The 24,402-nt window shown below is 44.1% G+C and overlaps 1 protein-coding gene across 12 annotated transcripts in view; it reads right to left on the bottom strand.

The window, feature by feature from the left end:
* Positions 1-23,103, bottom strand: part of ZNF532 (zinc finger protein 532) — a 135,635-nt gene extending 112,532 nt beyond the window's left edge. For 2 of the 12 annotated variants that reach the window (XM_049899926.1, XM_049899925.1), the window contains exon 1: positions 18,572-19,476. The gene's annotated coding sequence lies outside the window, so the exon portion shown is untranslated. The other 10 variants (XM_049899922.1, XM_049899921.1, XM_049899923.1 and 7 more) reach the window with 10 other exon arrangements.
* Between the last annotated feature and the right edge of the window lie 1,299 nt (positions 23,104-24,402).

Here is a 24,402-nt window from a genome sequence, read left to right as displayed (position 1 = left end):
CACAAAGAGACAACCAAGGACATGTATGCGGCCCTGTAAAGAATAAAGAATAAATTTAGTGCAAGATGATGGTTGAGTTCTGATTTCAAGCCCTTCTGCAGCTGCTACGCCTGGAGCCTTATGATCAGCTCCCATTTTTACGACGTTATCTAGAACAGCTATGTCTTGATCATGTGCCCTATATGCCATGCAAACTCCAAACCTCCCCATCTGAATCTTGAGAACAAGGAGGTACTGCTCCACTGATGCACACTCCTCACCTCATCCAGGTGGCCTCAGTTACCATCCCACAAGAGGTTCTGGATACAGCTACCCAGTTATCACTGGTACTGGCATCTCCCAAGTGTCCTTACCCATTCACCTTTGCAATGACTCACTCCACAAACATTTAGTAGGTCTCTCCTATGAGCATCAGAGAGAGTTCACACCACCTGATTTCTGCTGTCTTAAGCTCTTACATATCCATTTGTTCTGACTTCTCCTTGTGCTCCCTGATTCTTACCTAGTTCACTGGACTTTTGACCATTCATCATTTTTACTTTGCCTTCTGATGTCCTCCTGCTTATCTGCCTAGTCTCTTGACTCATAACTTACCCTGACTCTTGGCATGCTCTGATTCTGGATTATTGCCCCAGATACCTTCTGAACTCACGTCCAACTGAGATTAACTTTCTGTGACTCCAACTCTTTTCTCTAGGGCTGATCCCATGGCCTTGCCTGTCCTGAACACCCCATACCTTGTCCCAATTTCCCCAAGAACCACCCCATTCCACTTCCAGCAATCTGTGACTCAACAGCAGCCACACCCACAGGTCTAGAGCGGATACTCCCACCACACTAGGCACAGGATTCTGCACAAAATAAGGAGCTAATGGACTTTGCCAGCAATTAATAAATCATATTCAAAGTGCCGGATTCACATATCACAGAACTCCCAGAGTTCAAATGCCCAATAATATCTAAAACTCAACTAGGATTTCTGTGACGCGGGGGCTCTCTTACAGAGATTGCGGCGGTAAACGATCTCCCGTAACAGACGGCATTTTAGCACAATAGCTAATTTAATCAATGTGTCTGACCAGAGCAAAAAGCTTTGGTAAGTTTTCCTCCTTCTCTTACAGTTCAAACACATAACACACCAAACTCCTTCCGCAACTCAGATTCTTGATTGGCCCAGGCCCCGGGGTGACCTTACCTCAAGACATCTGAAACCAAGGACTCAAGAGTGACTGTCTTCATTATGTGCATGAACAGCAAGTGGTGTTGGTTAGCAATTTTTCAACACTGCTCTATGAGGTGGCTCATTGTAACGCCCATTCTAAGGAAGTCACAAGTCATCTTGATTCCTTGCCAAGCACGGAGGCAGGAATAATGACAGGCTATCGCTTTGAGTTTTCATCTCTCATTAGATACTAGTTCCCTGAACCAAACAAGGCAAGTGCTCTTATGTGATGATCTAAGTAAGCTTGACAGTCTTCAAGGGAGTGACTTACACAGAAAGAGGAAATGGAATGTATGGCTAATTGCCTCCATGAACAACTGTCTCCTTTGCCATGAGACCAGAAGAACTGGATGGTGCCAGGCTACCATTAGTGAACATTTTGATCAGAGTCTACAGAAGAATCCTGATCAAAAGGGAGGAAATGCAGAACAGAACTTCAAATTCTCATGGAATCCAGACCTTCTCAGAGCCATGAAGGATGGATCAGCCCTGAAACTATTATTCTGAGATAATCTTTAAACTTAAACCAAAAATATTCCCTGAAGTCTCTATAAAACCAAACAATAGTTTAGCTTAACTGGTAAAGAACGTCTGTCTTGGAACCATTCCCAAAGCCAACTCTTCAGACAGGGATTGGACTGGAACATGGGATGGAAAATGATACTGGTGAAGAACAAGCTTCTTGGATCAAGTAGACACATGAGACTATGCTGGCATCTCCTGTCTGGAGGAGAGCTGAGAGGGCAGAGGGGGCCAGAAGCTGCCCGAATGGACACAGGGAGAGAAAGTGGAGGGAAGGAGTATGCTGTCTCATTAGGGGGAGAGCAATTAGGAGTGTATAGCAAGGTATACATAAATTTTTGTATGAGATACTGACTTGATTTGTAAACTTTCACTTAAAGCACAATAAAAATTAATTTAAAAAAAAAAGAATGTCTGTCTTGAGCCTTATGTTCTTTTAACATCTATCTATATGAGATCAAACTGACAACAGAAACTTGAAAAATTAGATAGGAAACTTAGAGGGCAGTGGGTTTATGTTAATCAGGGAGGAACAACTCAGAAAAGGAGAGTGAAAAACGTAGCACAATTCAAAAAATATAATCAATTATCACTGAACTGTACATGTATAAACTGAATTGTATGTTTTGCTGTGTGTATTCTCAACAAAAATAAAAAATTATTATAAATAAAATGCCACAGGGAAAAATAAAGACAATAACTTTTAGCAGGTACCCGTGCCTGCCACACATCTCCTGGATCTAACCTAAATATTAAATTCATCTTCTATCTTCGCAGGCTATGAGTATCAAGGGGTCAAAAGGAATCAAGATATGAAAGTGGAGTAATGTAAAACCGTTGACGTCAAGTCAATTCCAACTCATAGTGACTCTATAGGACATAGCAGAACTGCCCTATAGGGTTTCCAAGGCTGTAATATTTGTGGGGGCAGCCTGCCACATCTTCCTCCTGAGGAGCACCTGGTGTATTCAAATCGATGACTTTTTGGTTAGCAGCCAACTGCTTTAACCAAACAGGAATAAACAGAATCTGGCCAGATCCTGAGTATATGTGTTATAGATTGAATTGTGTCCCCCCAAAATATGTTATAAATCCTAACCTTTGTGCCTGGGTTATAATCCCATTTAGGAATGAGTTTTCTGTTATGTTAGTGAGGCAGGACTGGTGTAGTATGTGTTGAGTTAATCTCTTAGAAGAGATAAAAAGAACATAATAGGCAAGCATAGATGAGGGAAGACAGATGCCAAACCACAGGAAGATTACCCAGAAGCAAAAGCCCAAAAAGATAAGGACCTTCTTCCAGAGCCAACACAGACAAAAAGCTTTTCCCTAGAGTTGGCACCATGAATTCAGACTTGTATCCTCCTAAACTGTGAGAAAATAAATTTCTTTTTGCTAAAGCCACCCACTTGTGGTATTTCGGTTATAGCAGCACTAGATAGGAAACCCTGGCGGTATAGTGGTTAAGAGCTATGGCTGCTAACCAAAAGGTCGGCAGTTCAAATCTAGCAGGCACTCCTTGGAAACTCTATGGGGCAGTTCGACTGAGTCCTATAGGGTTGTTATGAGTCGGAATGGACTGGATGGCAACAGGCAATGGATAGCACTAGATAACAACACGGAGATCAGAGTCCGTGTTAGGACTGCGCACCTACGACAAAGGAAACAATTCTGGCCCCATCTGCACTCACTGATGCCAAATGTAAAGCCAGGGGTGAGTCTCTACTGAAGTCAGGCAAGGTTGGAGAACTGCTAGTTCAGAAGCAGAGGAGACAGCAGGTCTGGAAACCAAGGAAAACAGCCAAGACCCTTGCTACTCGAAGTGTGGTCTATGGGCCAGCATTGTCAACACCACCCAGAAGCCTATTAGAAATGGAGAATCTTGGGCCCACCGCAGCCCTACTGAATCATTCTCTGTAATTCAACAATAGCCCCAGGTGACTAAAATGCACATTCAAGTGCAAGAAGTGCCATTTAGGCACAAGGGTATCCAGGGCCTGGCATGAACTCTGGGTACAAGGAACACAAGTGTACCAAGTAAGAGCCCTTCTACGGGAAAGGCAGTGTGAAGCAGAGGAATCGGGTAAGAACTGCAAAGCCAGTCAGAACCTGGTTCAAATCTAGGGTCAACTACTTACTAAGGATGGAATCTTCAGCAAGTTACGTAACCTCTCTGAGTTTCAATGGGGATGTTAATTATACCTTACAGAGGACAAAACCTGCAAGGCATCTAAACTAAATTCTCCATAAATACTGGTTCTTCTTCCCTTCCAAAGCAGACACCAACCCAGGAGAGCTGCTTAGACCCTGTAACTGGGAGAGGTGCATCAGGGACACCTGGGAAAGGTAAATTAGGACACCTGGCAGGGAAAACTGTCCAAACTAAATGAGGATTAGTCCCTCCAACAAGGAGATCCTGACATACCTATTGCACAATCTTTTTCAACAAGAGGGACTCAATGATATTCATAAATATGAAAACCGCAGGGCATCAGAGAAATTTTATTTCTAATTTTATTAAGATGGTCATCCACTGCCCTGAAAGGGAACACAACGGTGAATCCCTGATGGAGCAGGAGGACAGTGGGATGCAGATCTCAAATTCTTGTAAAAAGACCAGACTTAATGGTCTGAATGAGACTAGAAGGACCCTGTGGGTTATGGTCTCAGACCCTCTGTTAGCCCAAGACTGCAACCATTCCCAAAGCCAATTCTTCAGACAGGGATTGGACGGGGCTATAAGACAGAAAATGATACTGGTGAGGAGTGCGCTTCTTGGCTCAAGTAGACACGTGAGACTGTGTGGGCAGCTCCTGTCTGGAGGCGAGATGAGAAGCCAGAGGGGGACAGGAGCTAGCTGGACTAGACACGTGGAACAGGGAAATACAGGGTGGAGAGGAGGAGTATGCTGTCTCAGGTGGAGGGCAGCTAGGAGAATATTGAAAGGTGTGTGTAAATTTTTGTATGAGAGACTGACTTGATTTGTAAACTTTCACTTAAAGCACAATAAAAAAAAAAGATGGTCATCCAACATTCCAGTATTGTTCATAGGAACATAATGAAAACCATGTATATAATTTTAAATTTTCTAGTAGTACATTTTTTTAAAGGTAAAAAAAATTAATTTAACCCAATATACCCAAAGTATTATTATTTCAACATATAATCAATATACAAAAAAGAAACTCCATTGCCATCAAGTCAATTCCGACTCACAGCAACCCTACAGGACAGAGCAGAAGTGCCCTACAGGGTCTCCAAGGCTGTAATCCTTTTTTCTTTTTTTAATTGTACTTTAGATGAAGGTTTACAAAACAAACAAGCTTTTCATTAAACAATTAATACACGTATTGTTTTATGACATTGATTATCCACCCCATAGTATGTTAACACTCTCCCCTTGGATTCCCCATTATCAGCTTTCATGTCCCCTCCTGCCTTCTAGTTCTTGCCCGTGGGCTGGTGTGCTTCTTTAGTCTTTTTTTGTTTTATGGGCCTGTCTAATCTTTGGCTGAAGGGTGAACCTCAGGAGTGACTTCGTTACTGAGCTAAAAGGGTGTCTGGGAGCCATACTCTTGGGGTTTCTTCAGTCTCTGACAGGACAGTAAGTCTGGTCTTTCTTTTCTTTTTTTTTTTTTTTTGTGAGTCAGAATTTTGTTCTACTGTTCCTCTAGCTCTCTTCGGGACCCTCTATTGTGATCCCTGTCAGAGGAGTCAGTGATGGCAGCTGGGCACCATCTAGTTGTGCTGGACTCAGTCTGGTGGAGGCTGCAGTACTTGTGGTCCATCAGTCATTTCGACTCATATTTCTCTTGTGTCTTTGGTTTTCTTCATTCTCCCCTGTTCCAGATGGGGTGAAGCCAGGGCAGTATCTTAGATGGCCGCTCACAAGCTTTTAAGATCCCAGATGCTACTCACCAAGTAGAATGTACAACATTTTCTTTACAAATTATGTTATGTCAGTTGAGCTAGATGTTCCCCGAGGCCATGGTCGCCACAGACCTCAGTCCAGTAATTCAGTCCCTGAGGGAGTTTGGATGTATCTATGGAGCTTCCATGACCTTGCCTTTTGACAAGTTGTACTGGCTTTCCCAGTATTGTGTACTGTTTTATCCTTTACCAAAATTACCACTTACCTATTGTCTATTTAGTGTTTTTCCATCCCTACACCTCCCCTCCCTCGTAACCATCAAAGATTGTTTCTTTTTGAGTGTAAACCTTTTCAAGAGTTTTTATAGTAGTGGTCTCATACAATATTTGTCCTTTTGTAATTGACTTATTTCACCCAGCACAATGTCCTCCAGATTCATTCAGATGCTTTGCAGATTCATTATTGTTCTTTATCATTGAGTAATACTCCGTTGTGTGTATGTGCCATAGTTTTTGTTTATCCATGCACCTGCTGACAGGCATCTAGGTTGTTTCCATCTTTTTGCTATTGTGAATAATGCTGCAATGAACATGGATGTGCATATATCTACTTCTGTGGTGGCTCTTCTTTCTCTAGGATATATTCCTAGGAGTGGAATTGCTGGATCATATGGTATTTCTATTTCTAGCTTTCTAAGGAAGTGTAGGAAGGAGCCCTGGTGGCGCAGTAGCTGAAAGCTACGGCGAGCTAAGGCTGCTAACCAAAAGGTGGACAGTTTGAATCTACCAGCCGCTCCTTGGAAACCCTATGGGACAGTTCTACTCTGTCCTTTAGGGTCGCTATGAGTCAGAATTGACTCGAAGGCAACAGGTATAGAACGGGTAAGGAAGCGCAAGGCTGTAATCTTTACAGAAGTGGAATACGACAACCTTCTCCTGCAGTTGGTAGGTTCAAACCTACAATCTTTCAATTAAGAGCCAAGCACTTAACCACTGCACCACCAGGGTTCCTTATAATCAATACAGAAAGCTATAAATGATACTTTACATTCCTTTTTATTCTACTAAATCTTCAAAACCAGTTGTGTATTTTACACAGCACATCTCCTTTACTGAGCAATTTCAAATGCTCAATAGCCACATGTGGCTAGTGGCTCTCACAACAGTCAGAGCAATTCCAGACATAAAATACTTTTTCCTGGATCCCTGGTTCCTGTCTCCACTCAGTCTTCTATCACTCCAAATCCCAGCATGCAGGATATGAGTATCTAGTCACTGCCAAGCAAACAGAGGAAGTGCCGGGAAAAAGACCAGAAAAGAGGCTTTTGCTACCCTAGCAATTAATCGAATAGATTTACTGCTTATTTTCCATATTTTCACAGTCAAGTTTTGGGTTTTTTTTTAAAACTTTGGTAACACAAATTATACCAATGGATAGATAACGTAGACTACAGTCACTCACCAAATTTTTCTTGGAGCAAAGATAGTTGAAGTACAAGATTTTAACTATGAAATTCAAACAAGGTTCCTCAACTACAAGTTAAAGTGCAGCCAAAAAGGAAGAAATACCCTCTTACATGTTTCACCCACTCGTAACCAGATATAGAGCAGCTGTAGCTGAAGAACTACAAAGACTGTTAGGGGTTGCTGAGTTGATGTTTGACTCATAGCAACCCAATGTGACAGAACAGAATTGCCCCACAGGGTTTCTTCTAGGCTGTAGTCTCCATGGGAGCAGATCACCAGGTCTTTTCTCTCGCAGAGAGGCTGCTGGGTTCAAACCGCCGACCTGTCAGTTAGCAGCCAAGCACTTAACGACTGCACCACCAGGTCCCCTGACAAGGTAGGCAGCAGAGGCTAATTCTAAGTGTTCTCTTGGTCAAAAACAAACTTCTGTTTGCAAATGAGGCAAGGAAGGACGGGAGAAACAATATACTGCAAGTCAGAAAAAGACTGTTAAGGGCCAACACAATTATCCTAATATGGACAGGCTGAGGAACACAGAGCAACAGCTCACATTTTAGGGAGGACTTATTGTGTGCTAGGTACACTGCTAACCACTTTATGGGCATTGAATCGTCATAACAACCCTCAAGAAAAGTATAGCTTAGAGTTTAAGCAACTTGTTCAAAGTCCCACAGGTACTAAGCAGCACAACTGGGACTCCAATCCACTTGATACCAGCACCTACCTAAGCTTTTAACCACTAAACCAAACGCACTTCTCTCTTCAATGTGTGCGTAATTATCAGCGTCTCTCTGTCCTCACCAGGAAACATATCCTCCTGATCACAAGATGTCAAAGCAGCTTCCACATAAGAGAATTAATTACACCACACCTACTGCCTAACTATTATAACAAGCCATAATATCTCAATATTAATCTCAAGACTGTTGCATTGTTGCAAAAATTAAATACTATAACAATAAGCCAATATCATTCAGGGTTAGGCAAAGGCAACTGAAAATCTCTGCAGCCTTAGCACCGAGATCTACCTAGAACACAAGGCATAAGCAGTCCTCAAGCTAGAGAACTCAAGGTACCTCTCCCATTCTTGCTGCTAAATCAGCAAAACTGCTTAAAACTAACTAAGCAATGAGTACCTATGTGAAAGCTTAATTTGGATAACTGACGTTTCCTGGTGTACATGATGGATTACATGCCATCAAAACACATATGGTAAATATTGGAAGGCAGAGAGAAAGTAAAATTAGGATATAAACAGTCTTGGATAAGGGTTCAGAGTGCTTGGGTTCTAGATCTGAACCTGATGATCTTCCTCACTCTTCCCCTCCCCACCCCACATATTTGAGCTCAGACAGAAAATGAGATAATTAAGTATCTGAAGTAATTCAAGCCATGTGATCCTCTAAAACAAAGAGCTCTGAATTTTCTAACCCACTAAGCTTTTCAACAATCAACTTCTTATTATTCAGATTCCTAGACAGAACTTGTTCCTCACAGAAGATCATCATATCAAAACCCATTACCAGCCCTATGAGTCAGCCTTCAGAAATTAAGAGCCTGAAATGTTGGCAAGGGTGTGGGGTCATTGGAATCCTTATCCACTGCTGGTGGGAATGCAAAATCAGACAGCCATTGTGGAAAATAATGTGGTGGTTCCTCAAAAAACTAAAAATAGAACTACCATATGACCCAGCAATTCTATCCTAGGTACATACCCAAAAAACTTGAAAGCAGAGACTTAAAAAGAGACTCGTACACCAATGTTTATTGCAGCACTATCCACAATAGCCAAACGGTGGAAACAACCTAAATGCCCACCATCCAATGAATGGATAAACAAAATTCGGTACATACACACAATGGAATACTACTCAGCCAGTAGGAAAAATGAAGACTTGAGTATGGATGGAGCTTGAAGACATTACGCTGAGCAAAATAAGCCCATCACAAAAGGACAAATGCTGTATGAGCTCACTTATATAAAAAGCCAAGAAAAGGCACATGTATACAGGCCAGAGTTTATTAGTGGTCACTAGGGACAGGAGAGGGGGTGGAAAGGGGGCTAGGCAGTGATAGAAAAATCACATCGATTAAGGGTAGGGTTGTAATGCTGTTAATAAGTCATACACCTGTAAAAAGTTGAACTGGCAAAAGTTGTATAATAGACATATTTACAATGACAAAAAGAATAGCTGCTTAAGCTGTTTATATACAACCGAACAAAACACCTTACGGAATATGGTTACTTGGTTTGGCGATCTAGGGCATGGTTCTGTGGGACATCCCAGTTAACTGGCCTAGTAACGTGTTTTGTGCTTCTGTTCTACCTCGTATTTTGCTGAGTAGCACCTGGGATCTTAAAAGCCTGCAAGTGGCCATCCAAAGAACAAAAATTGGTCTCTATTCACCTGGAGCAAGAGGGGAAGAAAGAGTCAGGAATTGGAGGAGGATATGAAATGTGTGGCTGTCTGCATGAACAACTGCCACCTTTGCCATGAGACCAGAAGAACTGGATGGTGCCCGGCTACCATTACTGAACATTTTGATCAAAGATTCTGTAGAAGAATCCTGATCAAAAGGGGGAAATGCAGAATAGAACTTCAAATTCTCATGGAATCCAGACTTTCTGGAGCCATGGAGGATTGGTGAAACCCTGAAACTACTGTCCTGAGATAATCTTTAAAATCTTAAACCAAAAACACCCCTGAAATCTGGAAGGCATCATGCTGAGTGAAATTAGTCAGTTGCAAAAGGACAAATACTGTATGAGACCACTATTACAAGTACTCAAGAAAAGGTTTAAACACAAAAGAAAATATTCTTTGATGGTTACATAGGTAGGAAGGGAGGGAGAGAGGTATTCACTAATTAGATAGTAGACAAGAACTATTTTAGGTGAAGGGAAAGACAACACACAATACAGGAGAGGTCAGCACAACTGGACTAAACCAAAAGCTAACAAATTTCCTGAATACAACTGAATCCTTCAAGGCCACAGTAGCAGGGATGGGGGTTTGGGGATGATGGTTTCAGGGGACACCTAGGTCGACTGGCATAACAATATGTATTAAGAAAACGATCTGCATCTCACTTTGGTGAGAGGTGTCTTGCGTCTTAAACACTAGCAAGTGGCCACCTAAAGTGCATCAATTGGTCTCAACCCACCTGGAGCAAAGGAACATGAAAAGCACTAAAGACATAAGGTAAAGACGAGCCCAAGAGACAGAAAGGGCCACATAAACCAGAGACTATATCAGCCTGAGACTGGAAGAACTAGGTGGTGATCAGCTACTACTGATCACTGCCCTGACAGGAAACACAACAGGAAATCCCTGACTGAGTAGGAGAATGGTGGGATGCAGACCTGAAATTCTCGTAAAAAGACTAGACTTAATGGTCTGAATGAGACCAGAGGTACCCTACAGCTTTTGGTCCCCAGACCCTTTGTTAGCCCAAGACTGGAACCATTCCCAAAGCCAACTCTTCAGATAGGTATTGGACTGGACTATAAGACAGAAAATGATACTGGTGAAGAGTAAGCTTCTTGGCTTAAGTAGACACATGAGACTATGTGAGCAACTCCTGTTTGGAGGTGAGATGAGAAGGCAAAGGGGGATAGGAACTGGTTGAATGGACATGAGGAATACAGGGTAGAGAGGAGGCGCGTGCTGTCCCATTAGGGGGAGAGGAACTAGGAGTACATAGCAAGGTGTGTATAAGTTTTTGCATGAGAGACTGACTTGATTTGTAAACTTTCACTCAAAGCACAATAAAAAAAAAAACCCTGAAGTCTTCATAAAACCAAACAATTGTTTAGCTCAACTAGTAAAGAATGTCTGTCTTAAGCATTATGCTCTTTCATGATCTATCTATATGGGATCAAATTGACAACAATAATTTGAAAGATTAGATAGGAACCTTAAGGGGCAGGAGTTTATGTTAATGAGGAAGGAACAATTCATAAAAGGAGGGTGAGAATGGTTACACAACTCAAAAAATGTAACCAATGTCACTAAATTGTACATGTAGAAACTGTTCAATTGGTGTATGTTTTGCTGTGTATATTCTCAACAACAAAATAAATCAAAGATAGGAAAAAAAAAAAGTAGGGGTCTGTGTCCCAAAACAACCTTCATTTTATCACCTTGGTTTTATCCAGCTGTTATCTTTAGGTCTCTATGGTCTGGAATATGCCTGGAATCTCTAATTACAGGTAAAGTTGCCAACAAAATCTAACTGAAAACAAAAACCTGCATCATCAGGCCCTAAAGACCATGGACTAAAGTCATCTAAGATACTTCACTGGTCTCACCCTGTCTGGAGGAAGGGAGAATGAAGAAAACTAAAAACACAAGGAAAAGATCAGTCCAAAGGACTAATGGACCACAAGTACCACAGCCTCCACCAGACTGAGTCCAATACAACTAGATGGTGCCCGGCTACCACCACGGACTGCTGACAGGGATCACGATAGAGAATCCTGAACAGAGCTGGAAAAAAAGGTAGAACAAAATTCTAACTCACAAAAAAAGACCAGACTTACTGGCCTGACAGAGACTAGAGAAACCCTGAGAGTATGGCCCCAGGGCACCCTTTTAGCTCAGTAATGAAGTCACTCCTGAGGTTCACCCTTCAGGCAAAGATTAGACAGGCCCATAAAATGCGAGACTAAAGGGACACACCAGCCCAGGGGCAAGGACTAGAAGGCAGGAAGGGGCAGAAACGCTGGTAATAGGGAACCCAAGATGGAGAAGGGAGAGTGTTGACATGTTGTGGGGTTGGTAACCAAAGTCATAAAACAGTACATATACTAACTGTTTAATGAGAAGCTAGTTTGTTCTGTAAACCTTCGTCTCAAGTACAATTTAAAAAAAGATACAATCTAATGACCACCAACTAAAAAAAAAAATGACCACCAACTAGAGGCTACTTACTAGGGAATACTTGGAATGGCTAAAAGGACCACTCTGAATTTGCCTAAAAATTGCTTATTTTAGTCTCCAGATTTAAATAGAATTTACTCTCCCCTTCCCCCCCGCCCCCCTAAGTCTGAAACAGAATTCAAAACGTCTTGTCTGTAGAAAATGTTTTCAAGAACCCTTTAAACTATATTTATTGTTGGAACAAAAGACTTTTCTCAGCATCACTTTCAATTTACTTTGATTTCCTCATCCTTTTCAAAGAATAAATGAAACAAAAACATCTTTTATTCCTTCTCCGTTCCCATGTGTATCCTTACCCTAGTGCCAAATAAAATTGTCTAAGTCTTTTGAACATGCTATTTCTGGTGCTGTCTCCAGTGTTTTTAGATACAGATTCTCCTCTCTCTATGCTGACTAAGTTAGGAAAACCTGGTTAAATAAAAGGGCCCTTACTCTATCTCAAACTTCACATATGTCTTCACCAATGGCCTCCTCTAACCTCAAACAGCAATCATTTCTTTGCTCACTGGCATCAACTTGTGCCCTCCCTCAGGCTCCTCGTCCAGCTCCACACCCCTAATATGCTTTCCACGGTTTCTCTTGTCCACAGACCATGCTCCCCCTTCCCTTAGGCAGAACAGCCTAGTGGTAAGGCCATGGTTCAGATTCTGCCTCTGCTACCATTCATGGAGACCTTAAGCAGGGTCTTTGTCTCAGTTTCCCCACCTGTCTGACCTCAACTTGTTTTGAGATAACATGTAAAGGGCCACCGCATATTGCAGCGACTGCAGGTGTCAGTTACTAGTATCATTTTCTACCTTTCTGGAGATGTTTTACTCCCCACTTTCTATAACATGCATCTGAAGTTCCTCAGTCTCCCCTTCACTTATGGTTTTTATAACATAAACCATTATCTTACAACCCTGTTGCCGTCAAGTCAATTCCGACTCACAGTGACCTTACAGAATAGAGTACAACTGTCCCATAGCGTTCCAAGGAGTGGTTGGGGGATTCAAAATGCCAACCTTTTGGTTAGCAGCTGTAGCTCTTAACCACTATGCCACCAGAGATTATTATCTTATAACCCAACGCTGTCGAGTCGATTCCGACTCGTAGCAACCCTATAGGCCAGAGTAGAACTGCCCCATAGGACCCCCAAAACCAGGTGCCATCAAGCTGATCCCAACTCACGGCGACCCCATGTATGCCAAAACTTTGTTCCACAGGGTTGTCAATGACTGATTCTTCAGAAGCAGACTGCCAGGCCTTTCTTCTGAGGCACCTCTGGATGGACTCGAACCTCTAAACTTTCCATTAGCAGCCAAGCAGGTTAACAGCTTACACCGCGGAGGAACTCGTAAATGGGAGCCCGAACTCAACCCTTTTTACTCTTTTTTATATCATCTCTATGTTCTATGCTAATTACTCCCAATCTAGACCTCTAGCCCAAACAGCCCTCCTAAACTCCAGTCTGACAAATCTGAGAGCCAAAGGACACCATGGTGCTTGGGTCCAGATCCAAAACTGATGACCTTCCCCATTCTCCTTCCCCCACTTCACACTCCAAACCTGAATTCACCTTATCAAGGCCCTCCACCTCTACCATCTACATCTATTCTTCCTTCTGAATTCTCTAGTTCATTATCTCAAACACAAAAACATCCATCCACCACACAGCCTCAGACAGCAACCCTGGAGACATCCTCTACTCCTCCCTCTCCATCACTTCCCACATCTAATCATGGACTACCACACACACACCCCGGCCCCTGCAGCAGTCACCATCCACCCCTCCACTCACAATACCTTGGATCAAGCCCTCACCATTTCCCTCCTGGAATGCTGTAGTGGTTCTCTCATTTAACCTCCCTGTCTCCAGCCTTAACCACCTCCATTCCTTCCTGCAACAGGACCTTTTAAACTAAAGGGAAGACTTTCTGCCTATATTGCCTACACCACAAAGGCCACACTGGAAGGGACTGTATGGAAGGCTGCCCTAAGTCTGGCCCTTGGTTGCCTTCTACCTTCATCTCGTATTGCTCCCACAGCCCACTCTCCCACTCCTACTCACAATACCACTCTCACAGTGCCGGCCCACTGCTGCTCCATCAGACTCTAATTTCTCTCCAAGTCACTGCCTGCCTCACATATCCTTACTGGTCTTTCACGGTTCTGCTCAGAAGCCAGCTCTGCAAGGGCTCCACCCTGGAGGCTTGCATTAGACGCCCCCACTTCACACTCTTGTCATGGCATCTGTATGCTAGATTTTTCTCTCTGGTTTCTTTTTCCCTCTGTACTCCTCCCCGTGCCCCCGCCCCCATGCCCAGGACGGTGCCTGGTGCTTAATAAACAGCAAGTATCTACTGATGGGCTAAAATCATCCCCCAATTACTTTCCACTTCTCAGGCTCTCCTCCCCCCACACCACCATTATCTGTCGATTTGGTCTTCCCAACCCTGACCACCAATTTATCCTGTCGAAACACATCTCTTTCCAAAATCTCTCCACTTCGTTGTTTTGATATTGCTTAAATATTCTCCCTAACTTACAAGGTATAGAGGCTGAAGGATAATTCCAAAGATGGAAACAACATCAAAATTTGGGCAGTGAAGAAATCAGACAAATTATAATAATTTGTTTATACGCAACTAAGATTTCAACACAGATTTTTGGTATCACTTTCCAAAATCTCAATTCTATTGTTCGGCTTTTTAATAAACCTGGAGACAAATGTAAAAATTAAATAGCCCAATGCTTCTGAAGAGGTGAAAAATAATAGCTGTAGAAATAAAGGATATGTTACCACTTGTAGTTTTTTGCTTCCAGTTTTGGCTAATTCAGATTAGTTCTGGGTTATAAAGCATGTCATCCCATTAGAGAGTGTTCTATTATCAGGAGCTCTCCCATGTGTCTTCAGACGATGTTCACTACAATCTCTTACTTGGGAAGCCTTAACTGCAGCTGACGAGGCTGAATCTTTCTAGTGAGCTACGGGCTGAATTTGTTTTCATTTAAAGTTTCAATTCTTATACACTTACCATCTGACCCAGCCATCCGACTTCTAAGTTATTTACTGGAGAGAAATAAAATCTTAGTGTCACATAAAAAACCAGTATGCAAATATTTAGAGCAGCTTTACACACAACCACTGCAAACTGGACACAGTCCTAATGTTCTTCAACCAGTGAATGGATAAACAAACTGGGACATCCACACAGCGGGATACCATTCCGCAATCAAAAAACCAAGTATCAATACAATACGGATAAATCAGAAATCCATTTTGCTTAGTGACAAAAGCCATTTATATAACATTCTGGAAAAGATCAAAACTACAGGGACAGAGAACAAATCAGTAGGGCCGGGGTGGGGGAAAGAGTATGCCTAGAAAGGGACAGCAGGGAGAAATTTTTTGGCGTGATAACCAAAAAAACCAAAGTAGTAGCCATCGAGTTGACTCCAGCTGATCATGATCCCATATGATTCAAAGGAGAACTGCTTTCCACAGGGTCTTCAATGGCTGTGATCTAGCAGCAGATCACCAGTCTTTTCTTCTAATGCACCTCTGGGTGGATTTGAACAGTTTTCATCACCCAGAGACTCCTCAGAACTGTTTTGTATCTTAACTTTCAGTTTCCCTTTTACTGGCAATCTTTTTTGAGGCACCACATCTGGGCAACCTCCCCTCAGGCTAGGAACAGCTAGATGAAATTCTACCGAGGATATGGGAAGGTTATTCAAAACCAACTAATGACAGACTGTATTTCACAGCAAAGCTCAAGGAAGCATTCAAGGGAAGAAATAAAGGGGATGGGAGAATACAAATTCTAAAGTTCTAGCTGTAGTTACGTGCCCTTAAGTCACTTCCAACTCATAGTGACCCTATAAGCCAGGGCAGAACTGCCCCAGGGGGTTTCCTAGGCTGTAATCTTCACAGGAACAGACTGCCAGGTTTTTTCTCCTGCAGAGGGGCTGGTGGGTTCAAGCCGCCGACCTTTCAGTTAGCAGTCAAGCGCTTAACCATTGTGCCACCAGGGTTCCTCTTTAGTAGTCCTAAAAAAAAAAAAATACTCCATTGCCGTGGACTGAACTCCAACTCACAGCGACTCTGTAGGACAGAGTAGAACTGCTCCATACAGTTTCCAAGGAGCGGCTGGAAGACTGAAACTGCCAACCTTTTGGTTAGCTGCCGGGTTCTTAACCACTATACCACCAGGGCTCCTTAGTAGTCCTACTAAGACCCCCCCTTAAAAATGGGTGGGAGCAGGGAATCTCCGAAAAAAAGAGAGGGGGGACAAAGAGTCCTCCTGAACCACGTTAGGCTAAGAGCCTTGGATCCAATGTCCTTCTCACATGGAAAAACTGACACTCTAAAATAAGCAAATGACAAAAACAAACAAGGGTTCAATACCCAGTTACTCTTTCTTTCCAGTGTGCTCTCCTCAGCCAAACCAGCACATTCCTCCTGTGGAGGGGCATGGCCCAGCATTTCCTCTTTGGAGACAGCTGCAGGAGAGCTGGATCTCCAGGTGAGGCTGCCCCATAAGGTAACAGTAACAGCTCCACACAGGCCACAACAGTGGGTGCCACCATGTTCCCTCCTGGCCCTCCCAGGCAGGAACCCGCTGTTGCTTTTTTTCCCATACAGACACTCCCAGACCCAGAAACCTCCTCACCCAGGAGACCTGGGCCTGCTACATTGTTATACCTCATCAGGAGATCAAACACCTGAGACAAACCTCAATCCAAGATGAGCTCATGATTGCTGCCCTGGAGAACCAGCTCTCCAACCTTCAACAGCATTTGCAGCTGGAAAGACAGACGGGCCTCAAATGCAAAACAAACGCTATTTTCCAAGAGACTTCTAAGGGGGAGGGGGAGGGACAGAGCTAAAAACCACCAACCAAGAGAGTTGGTAAACCAGAACATTCTCTCATATGCAATGACTTACAAAAAGGTATTTTAAACATAGGAGCAAGAAATATTCATTGCAAGAGGTTCACTGTCAAAGTTAAATAAAAATCACTGACTTTTTAAAGACAGGGGTAAATGACCAAATTCTGCAACAGCTTATTGTATTAAGCTAATTAAGGTTTATCATATTAACCATCTGAGGTTTAGTTGGCACTGAGGAGCAGAGGCAACTGTCACATATGGATCCCGGGCTGCTTTGCAAGCACATTTCTGCCACGGTCACAGGGAGAACCTCTGGCAGTCAAAAATGATGTAGAACTGAAAACCAATTTTAGCAGTGATTTGTAAAGAATTTTGTTCCATCACGCAAGCTACTTACTGGTATACCAGTCCAAGATTACATTTATCTCTATTAAATACTACAGAAAGTATTTTGCGCTAACCACGCACTCGTTTCCCTTTCGCCAGTTTTATCACACGGAATATGTTCTGCAGTCAAATGAAAAACCATTCCGACGATAAAAACCCTTGCATACTTGACACCCTTCACTGCAGATATTCTGCCCACCAACCGCCAGCACACAGCTTAACCAATTCTAAGATTCTCAGCGCTTCTGAAAGACTCCATTCTGCTGAACACGGAGAGGGACAAAATACCCACTTCAAAGTAGAGCAGAAATTTATTTTCACATCATTTTTTCTATGGGCTCCTCTTGATTGCTCTTTTACCAACCAGCAAAAAGACAGAACTGGTTCTATCGGTGGTTGAGATCACACTGGATATGATTCTGGAGCTGCTGGTTTCCTGTTTGGGGAAGTTACAGGAACCCCAAGGCAAAATATTTAGTGTTCCCCTGCAGGCTTTAACAGCCTTTGTTCTTCACTTTGTTACGCTCATTACTGCTCCAGCCTCTCCTTTTGGAGGGTACATGAAAAATGCCAGCTCGAATCTAACTGCAATCTTTTAAGGCAGGACGTATTTCCCACCACGCTTTACTGCAAAGCTCTGAGTTTCAAACAGGCATCCTTTCACAGAGGAAACCAGACTACCCGGTTTCCTTTTGGTATTATATTAGTATTCCACATTAAAATGTATGCCACAAATAATCCAATGGCAAACTCACTATCAACAGCCCCCAGAATCAATAAAAGACATTCCACCACTTGACTCGGAGTGAAAAGCCTTTCAGGTTAACACAGAGAGCAAGGTAAAAGAAAGGTGATAAACGAACAAAAGGCAAATCTACCTTCAGATTCCTTAAATCCTAAAAGGTGGCCAGGCTGCTGGGTTTGGTGAAGCCCTTCCCTTTCTTGAAACCATCAGGAAAATGCTACATGTGTGCAGCTATAGTCTTTATGCAAAACGGAGCATTCTCCACGAGGCCCTGATGCTACCAGTCTCTAAACTTGCTTCTTCCCAGGCCTGTATTTTCTAAGTGCCTAGACACATGCAATTTAATGAAGTCATCCTGATTTCGCCTTGATAGCAACACCAGCATAAAGTCATTTTAATGCCATTAAACCTGGATAACGTTGAGAGTATTTCTGCTCCACTCTCAGCCCAATTTCATCTCCACGGTACCAACCGTCAGTCTCTGTCTGAATGTATCTGCAAATAAATATTTAAAGTCATGCTCAAAATATCATATCTCACCTTGTGAACCTTGACCTTTTGGAAAGACTTGTGACCAATGTTCAGTTACTGTCACACAGTTGCATTCTCTGCAAACATGAAAGGGTTAAAAGCAGCCCCAGTCAACAGGCCTACAAGGAAAAAAAGACAGCATGTATGCCTTGCAGCATCCCTGGAATGCATTTATGCTCATTTCCTAGAACAATACTGTTACCTTTCGGCCTTCATAATAGTGAGAAGTATCCCCAATACCCTTTACTAGCTTCTAAAATGGAAAGAGCACAAAATAGAACATACCCTGCAAAAGAAGAAAGCATGCAAAGTAGCATTCTCCAGCAACAAACAAACTACCATTACAAATCCATCAGTTCTTTTTGGTTTGGTTTTGTTAAAAACAGAAAAAAGAGAGAGACTGCAGAAACCAAGTGTCCCCACCCTAGCAAGGCACATTTTTTCTTTAATAAGGGTCATAAATCTCAGCTCCTTGTCCATCCCTTTAAGCAAAAGAAAAAGGCAGGAAAAGCCAAAGTAATTTCAGACCCTGCAAACCTGCACATTTTTTTCCTCTCTCCTCTACACAGAATCTCAGGGCTCCATTCGTCACGTACCAGTGCTGTGTGGTGTCTAAGTGTGCATTCACATACTGTGTTGGGATGGTACCTTCCTGCAAGCTCCTCTGCTTTTGGCTGCCATGAAGGGAGGAAGCTGCTATCCCACTGTAGTAGCTCAGTGACTGCATTGTGTTCAGGAGCTGATCTGCCTCAAACCAGTTTCAGCCGGTTCTGGTCACCCTACATAAAAAAGCTATGGCAACCCTCGCTGAGTTGCCAACAAGTCCCTGAAAATCATCAGCACAGGGGGATCTCGCTGGGGGTAGCTTTTCCGTTTTAGGTCTTCATGAGGAGAGGATGGTCATCGTGTGTCGTCCCCCCCGCCCTCCCCAAGCACACAGTCTTGGAAATGCTCACCTCACAAGCACCCCAGGGCTCCTCAGGCCCATCCCCCCTCCCCTCCACACCAAAGCCCACCGCAGACACTGTTTCCCCCTCCTTCTCCTTCCCCCACTTACCTCCCACAACCTGGCTCAGATCTTTGTGTACCTGTGTGTCTGTGTGTGTTCCTTGGGTTGGTGGCTGACAAAGAGCCCCCAGAAAGAAAATCTATGTGTATCTCCTCACACAAGATGCGTCGGGCTGCAGGAGCCGGCCTCGGCCTCCTAGCAGAGTGGTGCTGGTTGTTGACCAGGCTTCTCTCTGAGCCTGTCACCCCCACCCCACCCAGCCCCCTCCTCTCGCTCCCAGCCCTGTCACCACCAGCAGCAGCCCCCCCAGTCTCCTCCTCCTCCAACCTTCTCTTCTTTCAAGCACCTGGGGGTAGAAGTCCAAATCCCTTCACCTCAGGGAAACCTGGGGATGTCGGGGTGGAGTAGGGGCGCAAATTAGGGGGCAGGAGAAAGAGGAGCCCAGAGGTCTTTTGAAAATCCTCTGTGCCCAGCCAGCGCTGCAGGGGGAGGAAGAGAGCTCCTGCGCTCACGTGCCCCCCTTTCTGAACCTGTGGGCCTAGCAGAACCGGCTCATCCTCGGCCCCCCCAAGGAAGCTGGCGGGGTGCGAAGGCCAGCTGTCCCCAAGCAAGGCTGGGGCAAGCCACTACAGGCAGGCCACGGGGCCTGAGCCTCACGGGCGCACCCCAGCCCGCAAGGGTGGGCACGAGGGGCCGCGCCCCTGCTCTCCACGGAGCCCGCCGCCGCGCCCCTTCCCTCGCTGCCCTGCGCCCCTCTCGCCCGGTCACCTCGTTCCCCCAACCCGGCCCCGGAGGCAAACACCCACCCCCTGCCCGGGGTTGGCCTTCGCAGCGGTCAAGCCCGGCGTCTGGGCCGCAGCTCGGATGACCTTTGTTCAGCGCGGCGCCGCCGGCGGCTGCTGCTGCTGCTGCTGTCGTCGTTGCGGCGGCGGCGGCGGCGCTTCCATGTTACGGGCGTGTCATCTGCATTCCCGCTGCCGGGGTCTCTGTGTGTGCGTGTGCGGTGGAGCGGCCTCGCCGCCGCCGCCTCCCGGGCTCCGGGCTCCGGGCTCCGGGGCCGCCGCCGCCGCTGCGGCCTCGCCGTGCGCCCGGCCGGCCCCGCGATCCCCGGGGCGGGCGCCGCGCTCTAGGCCGCGCGGCGGCGGCGGCGGCGGCGGACCCGCCACGCCGGGGCCTAGGCCGGGGGTGCGGGCCCGGCCGGGAGCGCGGCCGCAGCGGCGGCGAACAAAAGGGAGGCGAGCGAGGGGGAGGGGGCGCGGCGGGGGAAGGGAGGACCGGGAGAAAAGCGGCGAGAGCGCGACGCCCGCGCGGCCGCCCCAGCCCGAGAGCCGCACACCAAGCCCCGCCGACCTGCCAAGTCTCGCCCATACGGGGCTCTGCATGGCATTCGCCCCGGAGAGCGGGGTGGTGGTGGTGAGGGGACGGAGGGAGGGCTTCTCTAGTTGGAAACGCCATGTAGGCTCGCACCCAGTCCTTTCCATGGCCCCCAGCCGCGACTTACTCGAGTGGAAGGAAGCAAGGCCTCGCCAAAGATGGTTGAAAAGCCCGTGAGCCTCCACCCGGGATCTTGAAGCAAAGGTGGTGTTTTGTTATCCTCGAATGATGGCGAATAAGTAAGAAGAGAGGACGCTATCTTCGGATAAATAAAAGCTGAAATTCTCCCTGGAGGTGGAAGAAGGGGCTCTTGTAGTTAGTGGTTTGGAGCCCTTTTCGCCTTAAACGGAGCCACAAAAGAGTGGAAGACACCCCCTGGGGTGGGGAGAAAGCCCTGGTGTAAAAGACACACGTTTTGCTTGCAGAGAAAAAGCCACTGGGGCTAGATTGAAACATGGCATGTTCAGTTCATGTAGGTTTTTTGGTGGGGTTTTTCTTTTTTTTTAAATGGGGAATGATATTGAGTAAACAAGATGTAATAGCTAGGTCTTTAAAAGGGGAGATGGTGTATAAATGTAACAAGCATGCATTGTACATACAGCAGGTGGTCATAGCCTCCAGAACACAAAAGATACATATATAAACCCGCTAAAGGCCACAAAGGTGTACAATGGCAATACCTCCGAGAGGTAGACAATATAAAGATTTTCATTCCAGAGCAGATTTAACCAACCCTGTTTAACCAACCCTGTGTCCTGGTTCCCATATTGTTCACAGACGTTCACTCAATTGAAACGTTTTTAAAATGAGAAGCCCCACATGAAGCTAATTGTGCTTGCACTGGAAATAGGGCAAAATGGAAGAATCTGAAAAAAAAAAAAATGTCATCCTAACCTCTTAAAAAGGCTTCTTCCTTTTTTGATCAGACTCTGCAGATACTAATATTACTCAAGTAGTAATGAAGACTCCCAGCCTAGGAAGCATTTCTGTGTTTTATTGTATTTTAAATTAATTAGTTAATATTTGCAGTGTGCTAAGAAATTTTTTGTTTTTTAAATCTCAGTATGTATCTCCTTCCCATTTAGTCCATTGAGGAAGCCATTGTTCTCTGTTAGAGGGTCACTGTATGATGTAAATTGAAAGTAGCATTTTTGCTGTTTAAGACTTTTCATGTAAATGACCTGAATTATTGTCTCACAGAAGAGTTGTTAGTCTTTCATTTGGAACAGCAAATTGTTTGAAGTTGCACATAAATTGGAATACATATTTACACACGTTTAGAAAGACTAGTGTAGTCTGCACATGTTGCCAGCCACAGCACGGCATTTATCAGTGTTACAATATGATGAAATTGAAATTTGCACCTTCCTTTAGCTTGAAAACAGTGCCAGTACTCTGTGGGATCCAGTTTCAACTTTACCTGGGCTTGATTTCATTTACAAGGGAGCCGTTTTTCTTCCCCCAAAGGTGGGGCTTTATTAATATGCATATAAAAACATAATGTGCACTGAAGAGTATACAAGGACCTGCTACTTGGAAACCTTGATACTCCAGACGAATTGCTATACATGGAATTTCCTAAAGTTGGGACCAGAGTAAATCCCAGGTTTCATAGATTTGGAATCTTTGTTTACTTTAAATACTCTCTCCTGCCCCTCCCCCATTCCCTGCTCTCAGAATTGAAAGCATGCAAAACAGTGTTTGAATAGTTGCAAGAGTGGTGCTACCAAAACTATAGGCTGAATTGAAGAGTCTTTAGCTGTAGGACTTCCTGGTGGTTTCATAATGCCAAGCCCATTTGCAGCAGGTCTCTCTGTACAAAGCCCAAGGTTTTGGTCAAGCTTCAGCTGGAAGAGATTGTTTTAAAAGCACAATTCATCACTCACAAACAGCAACAGATAACATTGTATGTGCTTTTAAAACCATTAACAGCTCAAAGTAAAAGATAATGATTCCTTGCAAATTATCCCAGTTGCATTTTTACAAAGAAGATGTCTTTGCCAGGTAGACCTGTAGCAAAAGCAAAGCATCCATCTTAGTCTATTTCACGAAATCATGGAATTTCACAGCTGAAAAAGACGGCTTTTATTCTAAATTTTAAAATAAATAAATAAATAAAGGACACTACCTTTCTTCTAAACAGTCAGTACAAAGGTCCATTCTATTATTCTCCATATGTAAGGCTACCTTGTGCACCACTCTGCTTTTGGGCAGCAATGGAATCAGTAATCCGACTACGCAAGCATGAAACAAACTATTACTGGAGTACTGTAGATAACGCAGGGTGGAACAAAGAAATCACACGATTCTTATGCCAAATAGAAACTAAAGGCATTCCAAATCCTGTGGGATTTTGTCGTTGCTGTTTTTATTGCTAATTTCATTGTGTAGTTTTCCCTCCAATCAGTATTGAAAAAGCTCGGCTTTTTTTTTTTTTTTTTTAATTATTTTGTGGTTTGAACCACGTAGGTATCAGTCCGCACGTCATACTTTCCCTCCAAATTCCACCGTGAAATTGGGAAATTCCTTTGTTAGGCAAAGCACACAAAAGGTGTGTGTTCCTGGAGAAAGGAGGGGAAAAAACTTCTTTATCTCTCCGTGAAAAAACCTTGAAAACTATTCCTAAACTAAGCAGCCCTGTGACTTGAGCTACACATGGAAGTTCAAAACTAAACTAGGCTTAGGGGTTTATAGAGCATTTCCTATGTTAAATGTGTTGACTTGTTTTCAAAGGAATTGTTACAGTCTTCGACCCTAGGACTTCAAGCATTCAATCCTAGGATTGCAAGCTAAAGATTTGTACCAGCTAAAAACAGGAGGAAAAAAAATCTATTTTTTTTTAAAAACATCAAAATATTTAGAGGATCAGGATTTTATTTCTTTTTACTTTCAAAAAATATACCTTTGAAAGAAATCAGAACTAGATTTAAATTATGATTAACCCAAAAACAAAAACCCAGTGCCGTCTAGTAGATTCCGACTTGTAGCGACCCTATTATGATTATTATGATTATGATTAGCCTGCCAGAAATAGACCGAGGGGAGTTCTGAGACACGATTCTCTTATCCTTTGTTAGTGTTTTCAAGAGTAGACTTTCTGCAGTAAAGCCCCTCCCCTTTCCTGAGGCTCAGTTTGGAAATGCCTACAAAGGCCTTTCACTCTGAGTCCTGAGGCGGGAGGGGTACAGGGTTTGGCATTATTCAGGAGGCCCTCAGATATCTGAATGACTCCCTAGGTCCTGGCCTTTGGATTGATTCACTAATCCTTACCCCCTGCTGCCTCTTGGCCTAAATTCTGGAAAGCAGGCCTTGCCCAGAAAAAAGAGAAGGGTGGCTTGTTTCCATGCCCTTTCCCCCTAGAAATAAAAGGAGGACCAGAGGCAAGGGGTTTGGGGTACCAGAAAAAAATCATCTTTAGGAACTGTGGATGAAGGAAGAGGCCTGTGAGGATTTCGTA

Source organism: Elephas maximus, chromosome 11 (assembly GCF_024166365.1).
Source record: "Elephas maximus indicus isolate mEleMax1 chromosome 11, mEleMax1 primary haplotype, whole genome shotgun sequence".
NCBI classification, from domain to species: Eukaryota; Metazoa; Chordata; class Mammalia; order Proboscidea; family Elephantidae; genus Elephas; species Elephas maximus.
This window is presented reverse-complemented; position numbering and strand designations above follow the sequence as displayed.